The sequence below is a fragment of the Symphalangus syndactylus genome, chromosome 18, assembly GCF_028878055.3.
Source record: "Symphalangus syndactylus isolate Jambi chromosome 18, NHGRI_mSymSyn1-v2.1_pri, whole genome shotgun sequence".
Classification (NCBI taxonomy): domain Eukaryota; kingdom Metazoa; phylum Chordata; class Mammalia; order Primates; family Hylobatidae; genus Symphalangus; species Symphalangus syndactylus.
Window position 1 is genome coordinate 90,017,069 of NC_072440.2, and position 14,713 is coordinate 90,031,781.

At 36.2% G+C, this 14,713-nt stretch overlaps 1 long non-coding RNA gene across 1 annotated transcript in view; it reads right to left on the minus strand.

The window, feature by feature from the left end:
• Positions 1 to 13,306: 13,306 nt before the first annotated feature.
• Positions 13,307 to 14,713, minus strand: part of LOC129468008 (uncharacterized) — a 38,665-nt gene continuing 37,258 nt past the window's right edge. The window contains exon 4 of the long non-coding RNA XR_010117289.1: positions 13,307 to 13,408. This is a non-coding gene — a long non-coding RNA (uncharacterized lncRNA). The remainder of the gene's footprint in view (positions 13,409 to 14,713) is intronic.

A 14,713-nucleotide genomic window follows, 5' to 3' on the forward strand; every position in this document is an offset into this window, starting at 1 on the left:
TGGGTTTCATACCAGAGATTCAGGGATGGTTTAACATATGCAAGTCAATAAATGTGATACACCACATGAACAGAATTAAAAACAAAAATCAGGTGATCATCTCAATAGATGCAGAAAAAGCATTCAGCAAAATCCATCATCCATTTATGATTAAAACTTGCAGCAAAATTGGCATAAAAGGGACATACCTCAATCTATGACAAAACCATAGTCAACATAATACTAAATGGGGAAAAGTTGAAACTATTCCCTCTGAGAACTGTAACAAGACAAGGTTGTCCACTCTCACCACTCCTCTTTAACATAGTACTGGAAGTCCTAGCCAGAGCAATCAAACAAGAGAAAGAAATAAAAGGCATCCAAATTAGTAAAGAGGAAGCCAAACTGTTTCTGTTTGCTGATAATATGATCGTCTACCTAGAAAACCCTAAATACTCCTCCAAAAAGCTCCTAGAACTGATAAAAGAATCCAGCAAAGTTTCTGGATACAAAATTAATGTACACAAATCAGTAGCTCTTCTACACACCAACAGTGACCAAGATGAGAATCTCAAATCAAGAACTCAACCCCTTTTACAACAGCTGCAAAAAAAATAAAATAAAATACTGAGGAATATAACTAAATCAGGAGGTGAAAGACCTTTAGAAGGAAAACTAAGAGACACCACTGAAAGAAATCATAGACAACACAAACAAATGGAAATACATCCCATGCTCACGGATGGATAGAAGCAATATTGTGAAAATGACCATCCTGACAAAAGTAATCTACAAATTCAATGCAATTATCATCAAAATACCACGATCATCCCTCACAGAATTAGACAAAAACACTTCTAAAATTCATATGGAACCAAAAAGAGCCTGCATAGCCAAAGCAAGACTAAGCAAAAAGAACAAATGTGGAGGCATCACATTACTTAATTTCAAACTATACTATAGGGCCATAGTCACCAAAACACCAAAACAGCATGGCACTGGTATGAAAATAGGCACAAAGACCTATGGAACAGAATAGAGAACCCAGAAATGAACCCAAACACTTACAGCCAGCTGATCTTAGAGAAAGCAAACAAAAATATAAAGTGGGGAAAGGATACCCTATTCAACAAATGGTGCTGGGATAATTGGCTAGACACACGTAGAAGAATGAAACTGGATCCTTATCTCTCATCTTATACAAAAATCAACTCAAGATGGATTAAGGACTTAAATCTAAGACCTGAAAATATAGAAATTCTATCAATTAACATTGGAATAACCCATCTAGACACTGGTTTAGGCAAGGATTTTATGACCAAGAACCCAAGAGCAAATGCAATAAAAACAAATATAAATAGTTGGGACTTAATTAAACTAAAGAGCTTTTGCACAGCAAAAGTAGTAGCAGAGTAAACAGACAACCCATAGAGTGGGAAAAATATCTTCACAGTCTATACATCCGACAGAGGGCTAATATCCAGAATCTACAACAAACTCAAACAAATCAACAAGAAAAAAATCCTATCAAAATTGGGCTAGGGACATAAATAGACAATTCTCAAAAAAAGATACACAAATGGCCGACAAACATATGAAAAAATGTTCAACATCACTAATGATCAGGGAAATGCAAATCACAACCACAGTGAAATACCACTTTACTCCTGCAAGAATGGCCATAATCAAAAAAAATTTTTAAAAAGTAGAGTTGGCATGGATGCAGTGAACAGGGAACACTTTTACACTGCAGGAGGGAATGTAAACTAGTACAACCACTACGAAAGACAGTATGGAGATTCCTCAAAGAACTAAAGGTAGAACTACCATTTGATCCTGCAATCCAACTACTAGGTATCTACCTAGAGGAAAAGAAGAAGTCATTATGAAAAAGATACATGAACACACATGTTTATAGCAGCACAATTCACAACTGCAAAAATGTGGAACCAAGACAAATGCCCATCGATCAATCAGTGGATAAAACTTTATATATATATATATATATATATATATGAATACTACTCAGCCATGAGAAGGAATGAATTAATGGCATTCACAGCAATTTGGATGAGATTGGAGACTGTTATTCTAAGTGAAGGGGTGGAAAGCCAAACATCGTATGTGTTCACTCATAAGTGGGAGCTAAGCTATGAGGATGCAAAGGCATAATAATGACACAATGAACTCTGGGGACTCAGGGGGAAAGGGTCAGAAGGGGGTGAGGGATAAAAAACGACAAACAGGGTGCAGTGTATACTTCTCGGGTGATGGGTGCACCAAAATCTCAATTCACCACTAAAGAACTTACTCATATAACCAAACACCACTTGTTCCTCAATAATCAAACATCACTTGTTCCTTTTATTTTTTATGGAAATAAAAAAATAAAAATTAAATTAAAATAAGAACAAACTATAATGAGAAATGAGTTTATTTCACATTTTAATTATAATGCCTTTTATTTGTATAGAACTTTAAAATGTCTAAAGTAGGGCTACATAAAAAAACATATTTTAAGTTGAATGAATAATAAAAACACAACATGTTAAAATTTGTGGAATGTTCCTAAAGCAATAACTTAGTGGAAAACCTTCTAGCACAGAAGATCTACATTAAAAAACAAAATCGTCTTAATCAATGATCTCAGCTTTTATCAATAACCCTGCTAAAGAAAAGCAAATTGAACCCAAAGTAAGTATGAAAAAGAAATAATAAAGACCACAATTTAATTCAGTGAAAAAAGAGAAAAATGGAGAAAAATCCATTAAATAAAAGGCTGATTCTCTGAGAAGGAAAATAACTTAGATTATATCATGACCAGCTAGATCATGCCCATTTCTGAGGTCTACCCCAAAATGCAAAATTGGTTGAACACTCAAAGATCCACCAATAATTCAACATATTGACAAAATTAAAAAGAAAACATAGATGGTCCCAAATAAATGCAGAAAAGCATTTGATAAAATTCAACATCCATTCCTGATAAATGCTCTCAGCAAACTAGGAACAACAGAAAACTTCCTTGATCCAAGGAAGGGAATTGGTGAATAACCTACAGCTAATGTAATACTTAATGGTAAAGACAGATTGTCTTCCGTGAAAAATCAAGAACAGAGGTTTTTCTCTCACCACTTTTGAGAGGTGAGCAGGATCATTGTTGTGGTGGAGAAAGACTCACTGGAAAAGCTTTCCTGTGTGTTCTTCTGCTACAGCTTTGGCTAACTTTTTAATAACACTTTCATAATAAGCAGATGTTAGTATTCTCTACCCCTCCACAGAAGCTGGAAGGTGCTAGGCCCCTGTGTAGTAGTGCATAGCATTCTAGCTTTTTTCCTCCTTTCTCTGTATCTTGGGCTCAGAGAGTACACTGTGTCTCTATGTGAATATGGACAGTTAGCATTTACCAACATGTATCTGTCTACTTTCTCTTGTTTAAAAAAAGAAAAAAAAACTTAAAAAAATGGGGTTATAGAAGGTCAGCAAAGGGTGGGTTTGAGATGTTTGGGTGGGTTAAGTGGGCATTTTGACAACATGGCTTCTCCTTTGGCATGTTTAGTTGTGATATTTGACAGACATCCTTGCAGTTTAAGATGACACTTTAAAAATAAATTCTCTCCTAATGATGACTTAAAAAAAAAAGAGTATAATTGGGGTGTTTGTAACACAAAGAAAGGATAATATGCTCCATTCACTCTGATGTGATTATTAGGCCAATGCATGCCTGTGTCAAAATATCTCATGTATCACATAAATATATGCACCTACTATGCATCCACAAACAAATTTTAAAAGAGTTTAAGTAAAACTAACTTAATTCTCCAAAGGTTATTTTTGTTACTTTGGGGGCTAGATATATCTCTTAAGCTTCTAGAATAAACAGATGGAGTTTGAGGAGGACGAAGAACATCTAAGACATTTAGGACAAGAAAATGATGTCTAAAATCAAATATAGATGCCCCATCCTATCCTATGCTCTCTCTCCCCACATACACATTTGTTTCATTTTATCAAACAAATGCTTTGTAGGACAAACCTTAGGGCAATAGTAAGAGTATGAATTAAGGTCTATAAATTGTTTTTCTGAAAGTCTGTGAAGTGTCTTGAAGCTGAATAATCCGGAGAATCATTCAGAAGATGGAAAATCTTAAATAAAGGCATGGATACTTATTCTTTAAAATGAATGTTACGAAATAACAGTGGGCAATAAAAATAATGTAGTGATATGTAAAAATGACATGCAGCCTAACTTAGTCACCAAACCACCCTCCTTGGCCAAGATTCATTGGTCTCCACATCAGTTTCACTATTGAGTACCTTTATAGAAATGCATGCAACGTAATGGAAATATACCTGCACCTTATTATACAAGTCGTCTGAATATAAATAATGCAGGAGCCTGCTCTCTGCAAAAAGATGTCGTGTTAGAAAAAGAAAACTGTAAACAGATTTCTAGTGATAGGTATTGTATATGCTCCAGACAGCATCAAGCTTTAATATGTGTGTGAGTGTAAATGTGACACACACACACACACGCGCACACACACACGCACACACACACAAACGCGCGCGCGCGCCCACACACACACACACACACACACACTCCTTTAACGGCACTGGATTTGTGCTTGCTTGTGTTTTTGTGTTTTGTTTTACTCTTTCTTTTGTATTCCTCAGCGAATCTCTACAGAACCTGTAATGTGAGTGTTCTTTGTTCATGATATTGTATACAAGGTTCTCCTGAAAATTAATAAGGCTGTCTCCAACTCACAGCCCTATTTGCATACTGCTCCCCTACCAGTTAGCTTTTGATTTTCCACTGTATCTCTTTATGTTCAGGCTGTAGCTGAATGGTTCCTCTGCCAAATCCCAGATCACCCTTTCATACAGATTTCACATGATATTCTTCTTCAATTCTGGACCTTGTATTTTGGGCATTTACTGCTGTAAGGCTCTTATGATTATTTTGTATTTCCTTTTTCCAAAAGATAAAATATGTGTCAAATTATCTTAATAAGGCAGTGCTAAATGGTTAATGAAAACAGAATTCTATAATGATAATTAGGATTATAACCAAGAGCTTTCCAGTAAAGTTACAGTGCAATTAACCCTTTAAGAGTGTAATATTAAGTAAATCTAATTTAATAGAATGTTAAATTGGTGGGTATTCTGTTTTTTTTTTTTGTTTTTTTTTTTTCCTTACTACCGGGATTCCCTCTGAGAAGAATTCACCAAAGGGAAGACTTAGCTGCTCCTTTATGGCCTAATATAATTGAAGTCTTTGATGCACGGACAAAAAGGGTTAGACCTGCTGAGGGTGAGCTTCCAATATTCATTCTCTCTCTCTTTCTGTCTCTCTCTCTCTCTTCTCAAACCATCTCTTGCTTCGCAAGAAGGCTCTACTGTACATCATTAGTTAATGATGTTTACAAGGCCATTACTTAGTAACTCTTGATTTTGAGGTTGAGATTAGCAGTACCTTTTAATCAATAAAAGGCACATCATTTCCGCCGGAGAGCACATATTCAGCTCTTAGGAATCTCATGGCCCTTGGCCTGTCCCAAGATTCTAAATGGTCCCCCTTCCCTTGAAAACTTATTTTCTCTTTATAATTTCAAATATCTCCTGGAATGGGCAATATGTACATACTTTTCAGCCAGAAGAATATGACAGTTCTCATATTTTTACCCTCTTAAATTAAATCCAAAGCACCTTGGATGCCAACACAATGGCAAGAGAATCTTTCAGAAAGCCATGACCAAAATGTTGAAGTTTTAAAAGTTATATGGGGTAAAAAAAAAAAAAGTGTTTGATTTTAAAGCCTTTACTGAATATTTATTAGAGGAAGAGAACAGAGCAGGAAACATGCATTTCTTTGTAAAGAGTCACATCTCAGGTGTCAAAGGCACAGAAGTGCTATGTGCAAGCAGTGTAAAACAAAGGAGAGCCACCCTGCTCAGCATGGACTGACATATGTGTAAAATGTTACTCCTGCAGGAGGCTCAGCAGCTGAACAGATGAACTAGCAGTTAAAGAAGTGTTCATCCTCTTCTATGTGGATTTTGTCTTGACTGTCTCAGAAGATGCATGGTGTTCCTTTAGAAGTGTTGTCTTTGTTTGACTCAATAGTTACCTTTTGGATAATCAAGCAGAGTGAAAAAGCATATCTGTACCTGATGCTGATAAGGAGGTATCACAAGATCTGAACTGGCACTGGGTGACACATATATCTTAGCTTGTTCTCTAGCCATTCTCCCCCTTCCTATGTATGTTGTGATATTATTCTAGACTGAATTACTTATGCCTTAGAACATGTACAGAAGCAAATTTGCATGTCGATTTTCTTGGTGAAGGGAGAGATGGATGTATTCTAAAGTCAGATAAACTCACTCAGATAAGCAACTGGGGTCACTCTAAAAGGAGACAGGATTTGCCTTGTTAAAGTATGAACAAGAAGGCACTCTCCAGGAAGGCAATGGGTCTCAGGAGAGAGGAGCAAGTTGGGAATTGGGGTATATCACAAGACAAAATCACATAAGAGGTGTCCATTTTTGTGCCTCACCCGTCACACTTGGGCCTAGAAGGTTAGTCATATGCAGCATGCAGCTTTTATTTTTGAACATTCCTCAATACATTTAAATTTCCTTCTGTTACCAAAACTCCTCAGTAAAATCAACATTTCCATTAAAATGTGTAAACACCTTGTAGAAAATTAAGCAATGGACCTTTAATGGAAATACAGTCTACCCCATATTCTCCTTTCCTGTTTTGAAAAGTCTGTGAGGAAGAAGTGATATCTTGTTGAGGAGAACTGTGGAATAGAAGTTCTAGGTGTTTGCCAGTATTAGTAACCCCTCAAAAGCTGAATTCAGATGTTCATAAGATAGAGAAATAACAGCCCAGGGACACAGCTCAAAGGCTAAAGGGAGACAACTCCCTCTTCTCAAAACCTTATAGGAAATTTATCCTTACAGGGAGTGAAACTACCAACAAGATTATACTTCCTATATACTTAACAAGAAGTGACAGCAATGTTCAGCCTTTCGTTAAATGTCTTTTGTAGGCATGTTGAACTCTCATTACTACCTTGGAAAAATATTGAGGTATGCAAGATGGTTTTTCTTTTTAAAATGTCCCAAGATTGTGGTAATTTGGGGATCCATTTTGATTTCTCTTATTGGCTTTATTATTTGGTACCAGTTCTTATATTCACTTCTTTTCAAAGAGTAGACCTGCCTCTAGATATTTCTTCCTTTTTATCTAATCTATTGACTCTAGTTAGTGATGAATGAGAAAACAAGTAAAAGTAAACTAGAATAATAGAAAATGATTTTGTAAGTTGAGCCTGAACAGATTGCTTATAAGTCAAGAGCAGACCCGGTATTAGTTTAGATCAGGTATTAGCTCCTCCAGGCAGGCAGCTCTGATTCTCTAGAGCTTCCCTAGTGCTCCCTACTTGGTTCTCCTGAATCATATCACCCTGTGACCATCTATTTCTTGTTGATTTCTATTGATGGACTATATGTTCCTTGAATTTCAGGACTCAGCATATCTTGATGACTATATATTCCCATCACCTATCAAAAAGGCTGGCAGAGGGTATGTTTTCGATGATATTCTTAGCTCAAACAAATAAATGAGACATTAACTATTATCTCTTATTTTTATCAGAGGAGAAATATAGCATTTTAAAAATTATTCTCTCCAGCTCTCTCCTTTATCTCCCATGTCAATAAGCCCATATTCCCCAAAATTACTTAAACTAGGGTTCACAACTCTGTACGTACATTGGAGTCACAGAGGACTCTCTACAAAGCCCCTATGTCTGGGCCCTACCCAAGAGGAATTCAATCACTTCTCTGTGAATGTGAACCATGAAACACTTCTTGTATTTATTATTTTATGAATGTATATTTATTTGTATTTATTTTTACTGTTAATTCTTCCAGGTAATCAAAATGTAAAGCCAAGATAAAGAATCACTGAGTTTGTCTACTCTGTTTTACTGATTTCTTTGCTCATTGCCAAGTATTTTGTACGTACCATTTTGATTCATTTTGTTATTTTGTTTTTTTCTCCATGAATTTGAATAATATCTACTGTTTTAAATTGTACATGATATACTTTAAATCTTTTTTCATCTTCAAAAAATTTTGGGGGTTGCCATTAAGTACAAATGAAAATTTGGCTAGATATATAATAATTGGGAATGAACATTTTCCTCTCAGCAACTGATATGGTTAGGCTTTCTGTCTCCACCCAAATCTTATCTTGAATTGTAATCCCCATAATCCTCCCAGGTCAAGGGAGAGACCAGGTGGAAGTAATTGAATCATGAGGGGGCAGTTTTCCCATCTGTTCTCGTGAGAGTGAGTGAGTTCTCAGATCTGATGGTTTTATAAGGGGCTCTTCCCCGTTCAGTGAGCACTTCCTCTTGCTGCCTTGTGGAGAAGGTGTCTTGCGTCCCCTTCGCCTTCCATCATGATTGTAAGTTTCCTGTGGCCTCCCCAGCCATGCTGAACTGTGAGTCAATGAAACCTCTTTCCTTTATAAATTACCCGGTTTTGGGCAGTACTTCATAGCTGTATGAAAACACACTAAAGAAGCAACTTATGACAATTTCAGTTCTTTGGCATTTACTGATACTGAGAAAAAATATGATTTATTAGTCACTACGCTTTCTTTAGTATTTCCGCTAGCTTCATAAATATATCCCCTTAAATGTCTTTGCAGGTAAGAATTAGATAATTTCTCAACTTTGATAGAATAACTGCTTTTATTTGGTTTTGTTTTCAGAGAGCAGAATTTGAATTCTTTTTTCATTTTGGTTGCCTTCCTTTGAAGTATAAGGTGTTTTAATGTATCTTGCAATTTTTCTCAGAGGGCACTGTGTGTCCAATATTGAGATTTAGGATTGGTTCTGTCAGAGTGGTGTGAGTTCCTATCAAATCTTTTAAGCCACAAATAAGGGGCAGATGTTGAAGCCAATTACAGCCTTTAGTTATAAATATGGGTTTCAGGTGCTCATTGAGAGGAATAAATAAAATACAGCTGGAGGCAACCTGACCAGAGAATCACTGCTGGGCCAAAGAGATTGTTGGGTTGTGTACCAGGGTGACTAAGTTGCTGTTTTAGAAGCTGCCTGCAGTTTACACCTGAGGTTGAAGAAGAAGTTGGGATTCACAGGGGACATACTGTTCTTTGGAAAACACCGTAGCGGGTATTTTTCTAGGTGGTTCAATCTTTCCTGGTGGGAGAGACTATAACGAAAGAAGGTGAGTAACTCTGAATAGTAGAGTAGCAAGAATTAGACCTGTTCCTTGGAGGATACAAAAAAACAAAACAGACATGCAAAAAAAAAAAAAAAAAATCCTGGGTAACGAGGTTAAGGCAGGTGGGAGGGAATGGGCTTTGGAGGATGAAGGAGCTCTTGGTTTTTTTATGTAATCAAAGAAGTTTGGCCAGTGAGAAAATTTCTCTGGATGACCTAGGAAATTCAGTATCATTATTTCTAACATTTAATTTTAAATTGTTCAATATTCTTTGCTGTGCTTTAGACCTTTTGAGTTATACTCAAATCTTCAGAAGTAGTACATTACAAACACTAGAATTTTATTAATGGCATATTAGAAAATGAAGGAGGAAGGACAGTACCTGAAGTGGGAGTGGCCTTCAGAAGACCTGAGATAATAAAGGCTGACCAAGGAAACAAAATGTACCCCACCTCCAGGTAGCTTCAGAAATGCTGGGAAGATTACTGGAATTTCCACAGTACAATATAAGGAGACAGGAGACATTTTCATTTCCTTTGAAGGGAAAGCTCTAGAGGAATTGGAAACAGAAGATTATACTTGCTTTTACAAGTGTAAATGACTCAACTCTAAGTTCTAAGTTCCCTCACTGGGGAACTTCTATGATGCTTCCATTTTGCCTGGAATGCTGTTAGGGCGGGGGGTAAGCCAAGGAAAAGTCTTCAGCCACTAAGTTCTAGGACCCAGGATTCAAGACTCTTCTTGAAGGGACAATTCCCAGATTCCATAGTTGCCTCCCTCCTCTCCCATCCTGATTTAGGCTGTATAAGTAGATTCCTGTAGGGACTCCATTCACTCTCCCCCAATAGATTTTTTTATTCAGATGTCTTATGTTCTACAGTGTTTATGATAAACTTCTCTCTGTCGTACACTGTAATATGTCTTATAGGAATTTCTCATCATTTCTATGGATGGAACCCTTCCATACCAATAGTTTTGTTTTATTTTGGGCTTTGATTTATATTCCTGTGAATCTGGGAGGCCAGCTGGATAGCCCAATTTGTCTCTTGCACATTTAGATTACTTCATGTTTTCGTAAGGGTAATTTCAAAACTCTTTTTATTTGTTAATTTGTTTAAACAAACTACTTTCTCTTAAATGTGAATAGGAAATATCACAACTGTTGTGCTATTTAATTAGCTCATGATCCCTATGCCTCAGAATAGAAATGTGAAATGGTCAGGTATTGGTGAATTTATTCTGGGGAGATGTGATGAATGGATTTGCTTCCTCTTGCTGTTGTAACAATTACCATAAATGTAATGGCTTAAAATGTAAATGTGACACAAATGTATTAACTTACAGTCCCGGAAGTCAGAAGGCTAAAATGGGTCAGGACTGCATTCCTTTTGGGGGCTTAAGTGAAAATCTGCTATTGTGCCTTTTCCAGCTTCTAGAGGCCCCTTGTATTCCTTGGCTTGTCGTCTCTCCTTTCATTTTTAGAGACAAACAGTACCACAGCATCTTCAAATCCGTCTCCGAATCTCTCTGTGATCTCTGCTTATCACATCTCTGCTGGCTGACCTTCCTCCCTCCGGCTTATAAAGACCCTCATAATCACAATATGCTCACTTGGATAAGACAGGCTAACTTCTCCATCTCAACATTCTTAACCCATCACATGTGCGATGTACATTTTGCCACATAGGGTAACAAATTCACAGGTCCCAGAGATTAGGATGTCAGTGTCTTTGGGGGATCATTATTCCATCTACACAGTGAATAAACACTTCACTACATGCATGCAGATATTAGGACATCCATTGAGGCTTGCAGTAAATGGAGAATCTTACCTCAGTGTTAAATGATTGAACTCAAAACATTCTCCAGGGAACAGCTCCCGACTCAGGGAGCCAACTGGACTCATGGAATACAGATATGATTTCCCCAAATGAAATAACTTCAGAAGACAAGTAATCATTTAGTAGAAAACACTGTGCTTTCTCTTACCTCCAGCCATCAAAGACATGGCTTTTTCTAATAGAATATTTCACCATACCCCCCTTTTTCTACTCATCCTTCAGATCTACAGCTAATTAATGTTGAAGCAGCATTGTCAGATGGAGTTTTTCAGGCCTGATGATTTTGGACAACACTTTGTATGTTAGTACCCCATAGACTCTGGAGTTGCTTGCTGAGTAATTTTAGATGACTAATAACCTCATAATTAGATAAATAATTGATATGGTTTAATTATATGCTCCTTTACAACTTTATTAATATTCGTGTTTGAGCTGTAGTTTCCTTTCTGCCCTTTACCTGCCTTGGAGAAAACAGAATTCTCCCCGGGTTTGGCAGAACGTGCTGGAGAACCCTTGCCAGCACTCAGGATATGTAAATTAGCCATCTTGTTCCAAGGCATTAGCAGCTGTTGTTTTTAGTTATTAATGAGATGGCCAGTATTTGCTGTAGGAGAGTGGAACCAAGTGAATGGGTTTGGTATTTGTCTTGTTTAAACTCTATTTTTTATTCAAGGACCCTCAGCCAAAGTAGTTGAGTTGCTCAGAAGGTGGCCAGAGATCTGCTGGCATTCCCATATTGTGTGTGTCTCTAGGCTATGAGCTGTTGTATTCTTCTTAGTCGTTGGCCTGTGTTGGGCTAGACTAAAGTTAGTAAGGTACGATTAATAAATCATCGATCTATTATTGGTTGAAATAATAAAAGTACTTCCCAAATGCAAGAGATGTTTCTATTATTACCTATCATAACATCAATAAGACAATAAGTATAAAGTTACTTTATTAACTGGAAAAGCTAGAAATCATAGAAATGTTATAGGACATTTTATATGTACCACCTGGATTAAATAGTAGAACACAGTAGATGATTATAATATCTGCCAATTTCTTTCGAAGGCACTATCTTAGAGCTGCATTTAAACTGAAGTATATAATTGTTTTCCCTTCTTTCAACTCCATTAATTTAACATCTGCAACACATTTGAACTTCTATTACAAATATTGTCAATTGCTTGGTCACAGGTTTTGAAACTAGAGGCTTTGTTGTTTTTGTTCTGCTGCCTCCTACCATCACAGATTTTAAAATCTAGAATATGGGATAGATACACCTTTCCCCTTCTATTACCTTACTATTACCATGGTCTAGGGTATTAAGGTGTCACACCTATGCTACTGTAGTAGCTTCTGAACTAAACAATTTACATCCAGTCTCTCAGTTTTCCAGATATTGGCTCCCATTGCTGGAAAACAAATGAAATATCCTCAATACTCTTAAAAAAAAAAAAAAAAACCCTGCTTTCTGCTTTTTTGTTGTTCACTTTTTTATTTTTGAAAATTGTTTGTGGGTACATAGTAGGTGTATATACTTATGGAGCACATGAGATGTTTGGATACAGGTATGTAATGTGAAATAGGCACATCACAGATAATGGGGTATCCATCCCCTCAAGCATTTATCCTTTGAGTTACAAACAATCTAGTTACATTCTTTATCTGAAAATATACAATTATATTATCATTGACTATAGTCATCTTACTTTGTGATCAAACAGTAGGTCTTATTCATTCTTCCTAACTTTTTTTTTTTAAACTCATTAACCATCCCACCTCCCCCAACCCCTTACTACCCTTCCCAGCCTCTGGTCATTATCCTTCTATTCTCTACATCCATGAGTTTAACTGATTTGATTTTTAGGACCCATAAATAAGTGAGAACATGCAATGTTTGTCTTTCTGTGGCTTATTTCACTTAACATAATGATCTCCAGTTCCATCCATGCTGTTGCAAATGACTGGACCACATTTATTTTTATGGCTGAATAGTACTCAATAGTCTTTTCATTATACTAACTTACTTAAAAGGGACCTACATCATAGCCAATAGGTTAAGGCAGGAAAATGGAAAAACAAAATATTATTTAAAGGTAATTTAAATCTCTGGAAAGATAAAACTGCTTTGACTTAAAATAACAGTTGATTTTTAAATGAATCAATTAAATTTTAATAAACCTGAGACTCTAAGCTTGAGCAGGGCATGCTGAGTATAGTTGTACCAGGGCCGCAACTGACATGTGACTCAGCTCCTCTGGATGCCTTTCACCAGTGATTCCATGTTCCCACATCAAGCCCCATGGCCTGAGGGTGGAAGTAGGGGTTGCCCTGTGATGAGGAACAGGAAGGAATTACAGCATCTTTGGTTTCTCTGTAGAAACTTTCAAAGTAAATTACTCTTATATTCTTACTTGGTAAGATTAAAGTCGTGATCATGTGTCTATTTTATTAAGTTTCTGACATCATTTCCCCCAATAGTGAGTTTATGCTACATCATGTGAAGCAGTTTGTGTGCTACAGTATTTCCTGCCTACATTAGCAATTTGGCAGTTACAAATTCAAGAAGGACTAAACTGTTTTAATTATTTCTTTCTTTAAAGAGCAACCTTTAAAGGCCTTGCTCTGTGTTCTTTTTGTGTGTGTGTGTTCTTCACTGAATGAGAACAAAGGAATATACCATAATGGTCTCTGCAATGATTGAAGCCTTCTAATGAGAACTAGATGGCTTTCTGGAAGTTTCCTTGCCTGATACTCCGGTAAACTCATTTCTTACCAACTGCTTAAATATCAACAGTTGTACTTGTCAGTCATAGCAACACAAACTCAATTTGTAATTTATTCTATTATAAAAATATTACTAATGATTAACTACTTAGATCATTTTTTATTAAAAATAACAATTCAAGATGTTTGGTCTGAATTACCTGAAAAACACAAAAAATTGAGTAGACTATTCAATTCAAATAAGGAAAAAAATGTAAGAAAAATTTAAAGAATGAAGTTATTCCTTTCCTAATTGTATTTGAAAGCGCTAAGAATGAGTACTACATATGTAGATATAATCCTCAAAGTACTCTTTGTCTGGAAAAAAAAATGAAACAATATAGGAGGAAAAGATAGTGATAAGAGTAACTTCTACATCTGGCCAGTTGTGCAAAGATCCTGAGGAGTGATTTCCCTCAGAGACATACATTTAAGCAGTAGCCAGGATAGAGTATGAGAGACCCTACAATGTAATATAAGGAATCTGACCATTTCATCAGTTATTATTTTTGTATCTCTAAAATTTTCATCTATATAATATATCACAATCCTATTTTAAAGGAGAAAGTATAATTTCTATTTTTCTGGCTCACTCTTGAGCAGAGATCTTCTTGGGAGATTCTATAGGTTCAATAGCCACATACAAATTATACTGTAATTTTATATATTTACACTATAACACATAAAAAAAAGGGCACTGCATTGCAGAGGATTAAGAAAGCAGCATTTGCTTCATAGCCTTCACAGAGAAGTATGTAAGAAATAAAGTATTTCTCCACTCTATTGATTCAGATTATATTAGTCTAGAGAGATCTCTTCAGATGATTACTGATTATAGAGCTCGAAGTCATAAATAGAGCTTACGATATT